The sequence below is a fragment of the Nothobranchius furzeri genome, chromosome 5 (genome assembly GCF_043380555.1).
Source record: "Nothobranchius furzeri strain GRZ-AD chromosome 5, NfurGRZ-RIMD1, whole genome shotgun sequence".
Lineage (NCBI taxonomy): Eukaryota > Metazoa > Chordata > Actinopteri > Cyprinodontiformes > Nothobranchiidae > Nothobranchius > Nothobranchius furzeri.
The window spans coordinates 77,059,708-77,063,700 of NC_091745.1; the positions used below are offsets into that span (position 1 = coordinate 77,059,708).

The window sequence follows — 3,993 nt, forward strand, 5'->3', positions numbered from 1 at the left end:
CACACACACACACACACACACACACACACACATTGGGTGACACTCACATGTGGATCCACAGACTGGTGTGGCGCCTCCGTTTTGCTTGGGGAAGCAGAAAGAGGCGATAGGAGGCAGCAGGAGAGAGGAGGAGGAGGAGAAAAAAGCCAGGACGGTGAGGGAGGGATGCAGGGAGGGAGCCAGTGATGGATGGATGGAGGGAGGGAGGGGAAATGCAGAGGGACGCGAGGGAAAGGGGGCATGAGAGGGCTGAGTGGCTCTAGTAAATATTTATATTGCATTATGATAGGCGCGACAGTGAAGGGGGGAGAGGGGGGAGGCAGAAAGAGGGACAGATATAGAGCGACCGTCCCTTTATTAATTCTATTCCGGACCGCTAAGTTTAGCATTCAACACGTGTCGCCAGAGCTGGAGAGAGAGGGATGGAGGGAGGGATGGTGAGGGGAGGGAGCGCGAGAGATAGAGGGGGAGAGAGGGAGGTTGACGGTTGCTAGGTGACGGGGCGCATATACTGAATTTTAACAAAAGAACAGGGAAAGAGGAAGAGCTGGAGAGAGTGTGTGAGAGAGAGGAGAGGAGAGAGGGAGGGAGAGAGGTGAAGAGAGAGAGAGAGAGAGATCGGAGTACATGTAGCATATATATATATATATTTATACAGATACCGGTATATATTTTCACAGCGTGCGTGTGTGCGCGCGCGCGTGTGTGTGTGAGGGAGAGTGGCGGCTGTGGCGGCGGTGGGGGGGGGGAATCCCGCAAAACGGATACCTCAAAAAGCAAGGATGTGAAAAAGGATGGAGGGTCGCAGGAAACGAGGGGGGAAAGGCTGCTGAGACACAGTAAGTACATCCATCTGAATCCTGTTGGCGGTGCGCATTTTTCTCCCTCTCCTGCCGCGCAAACACACACGGACTCGGCGCGACTTGGATTAATTGCGGCTTGGTCAGTGAGGAGACGCTGCGCGTCATCGAGTCGGGAATAAGGGGGCTCGGATGTGGGCATCTGGACTGACGCTCGTGATGGAGGGATGGATGGTCGGGGATGGAGAGGTGGAGACGGCCGGCGCACCGGGGCTTTGACCCTTCTGTCATTGCTGCGCCTGAAAACTCTACAAACGCAAAAAGGTCACTTCCAGCAGATGGATGGATTGTCCAGTGAGACACTCACGCACGCAGTTTGCCGGCACTTCAATCAATGCCCAAACCTTCCGATATCATTTTATTTCCAAGGATTTATAATCAATTATATGAATAAAAAACAGAGTTTGGCTTCTGTTTGGAGCCTTTACGCATCCAAACTGGACGCAGCGTTTCCTTTTTACTTTGCTGCGGATGTTTTTGTGCAGGAAATCTGTTGATGTTCGTTTTCTCCACATGCGTGCTCGGGCTGTAGTGCGTTTGTGTGCGTGAGCGCGTCTGCTGCCTGTTTTTATGGTGACCGAAAGATTACCGATCAGTTTTTTTCTCTTTCTGATCTATTTATATCCCGATACGTTGAATATCGGGGCGTATGGCGGCACGTTCATCCCTCTGCTGCCACCGAAGAATCATCCCCGACGGGGTGACTTACCTCGAGCACGCTCAGACAGCTGGAACAGGCGTCTTTTTCCTGGAGTGTGTGTGTGATTTTACCTATGAATCCACTCATTTATGGAACTTTTACTGCCTTGGGTAGAGACGAGCCCAGGGCCTGATCGTTAGCTAATATTTTTGATAATCAACAGAGTGAATAAAGGGCCCTGGACCCTAAAGACCACCAGGGGAGACCTGGAACAGTCTTGCTTCTCTCCCAGATTTACTGCAGTGCTCCAGAGTGACATTGTCAAATTTCCGGGCCTGCGCCATCAGGCCACCGGATGCTTTTTAACATTTGAAGTGAATGCCTGATTTTTTCTGAGGTCCATTCGTCTCCTCGCTCCATCCTCCTGCTGGATCCTTGGTTTCTGTTTGCTAACAGGTGATGCGCTCTGTGCCGTCCCCAAAGCCCTTTGAAATTTTACGCACAGGCGTACTGCAGCAGTGTGTTCTGCATGCACCGCTGCCGCCCCCCCCCAAAGTGTTGCCTTCAGAGTGCCCCGTCTCTGTCGAACAGTTTGCCCAGAGAGGTCTGTACTGTACCAGCTGTGGGGGTAGAGGGGGTGTGGGTGGGTGGGGGGGGGGGGGGGTGATCAGAAAGTCAGAAGGTGCGGAGGGAGTGAGAGATGAGAGAAGGTGAGAGGAAGAGGAGGTGTGTGTGTGTGTGTGTGTGTGTGTGTGTGTGTGTGTGTGTGTGTGTGTGTGTGTGTGTGTGTGTGTGTGTGTGTGTGTGTGTGTGTGTGTGTGTAAATGAATCTCAGAGGAGGACATGGTTGGGAGGCACTCCAGAGGAGATGAGAGGAACAGAGTCAACATTTGTGAGCTACTCCAACCCCGTGCTCCTCATCAATTTCATCTCATTGATTCTCTCACTTTAGCTCAGAAAATCTCCCAGCTTAGCTCAATCACCCCCCCCCCCCCCACCAATCCCCCTGTTCCTCCCCGCCTCAATCTCTTCCGTCTTTTCTTTCACCCCTGCAACCTGTGACTTCCTCTGCACCGTTTCCTCTGCCAATTCTTCTCCTGCCTCCCCTTTCATCATGTGTTTGATGCAACATTGGTGGGAAGTTTCCTCAATCCTGCACCCCCCCCCCCCATCCTTACCCCACTTCCCCATCCTCCCCACACGTGGCACCCAGTGTTCTTTTTAATGCCACTAATTAAGGTAAAGCTCGTTAACACAGAACATCAATTAGCCTTTAACGAGATCAGAGGCTGCTGTTTTGGAGCGATTACAGTTCTGCTTCTCCCAGAGTCTCCGGACTCTCCTGCAGACCAGAACACTCAACGTTCCCCGAGTGGAAGCAGGGTGTGATGTGACATGGGATGGATTTGACCAATTATTTCTCTGCAGTTTCCCTACAGATAAAGCAGCCCTCTCAAAGACTTACTCACAGCAACAAATAAATTAAACTATTTCGCTTCAAATCTGCAATTTCTTCAGATTACATCTCTCGCTGCAGCTCATTAAATGAATCCATATCATTTGGGGGGGAAGACCGCTTCTTATTAAAATCAGCCAGGAAGCAGTTTAGCAGACGGCGTGTTCTCTAAAACCTGAAAGTCTTCATTGCATCCCAATTTCATTTTAACAAAGAAGTGGTTCGATTTAGTCTTCTGGCACCGCTTCACGCGTAGGACGAGATGCTAAACAGTTACGAGTCAAACTACAACAAACATTTCTGATTGATTACATCCTTTTGAGAAAATATCGTATTTAAAATCAGTTTCTGTTCATGTGAAATATCCAGAAGATTTTTTGTCTGATTTATCAGATTTTATCACCTTAACCTAAATAAAATGTTGTTTTATGACTCAACTGAAAACTAGGAATGTTCGTTTTTACTTCATCCAATAAATAAATATGCCAAATTGTCAAATTCCATTTTTCATCCATTTTCAGCTGCTATTCCAGGGTCGGGTCATGGGGTCAGTAGCCTGGGCCAAGAGGCCCAGACTTCCCTCTCCCCAGCCATTTGGGCCAGCTCATCCGGGGGAATCCCAAGGCGTTCCCTGTCCAGGTGAGAGACATAGTCCCTCCACCGTGTCCTGGGTCTTCCTTTGGTTGGATGTGCCAGCAAAACCTCACCAGGGAGGCGTCCAGGAGGCATCTGTACCAGAAGCCCGAGCCACCGCAACTGGCTCCTCTCAATGTGGAGGATTAGCATCTCTACTCTGAACCCCTCCCGGATGACTGAGCTTCTCACCCTATCTCTAAGGGAGAGCCCAGCCACCCTACGGAGGAAACTCATTTCTGCCGCTTGTATCCGCGATCTCGTTCTTCCGGTCACTACTCAAAGCTCGTGACCATAGGAGAGGGTAGGAACGTAGATCGACCGGTAAATCGAGAGCTTCGCCTTCTGACTCAGCTCTCTCTTCACCACGACAGACCGGTACAACGCCCGCATCACTGCAGACG

The 3,993-nt window shown here is 50.5% G+C and overlaps 1 protein-coding gene across 2 annotated transcripts in view; it reads left to right on the top strand.

The window, feature by feature from the left end:
- The first annotated feature begins 529 nt into the window (after positions 1–529).
- The window catches only part of LOC107379570 (glutamate receptor ionotropic, NMDA 2D), a 100,220-nt gene continuing 96,756 nt past the window's right edge, over positions 530–3,993 (top strand). Inside the window, exon 1 of one of the 2 annotated variants that reach the window (XM_015950367.3) lies at positions 530–839. The gene's annotated coding sequence lies outside the window, so the exon portion shown is untranslated. The other variant, XM_054741128.2, reaches the window with a different exon arrangement.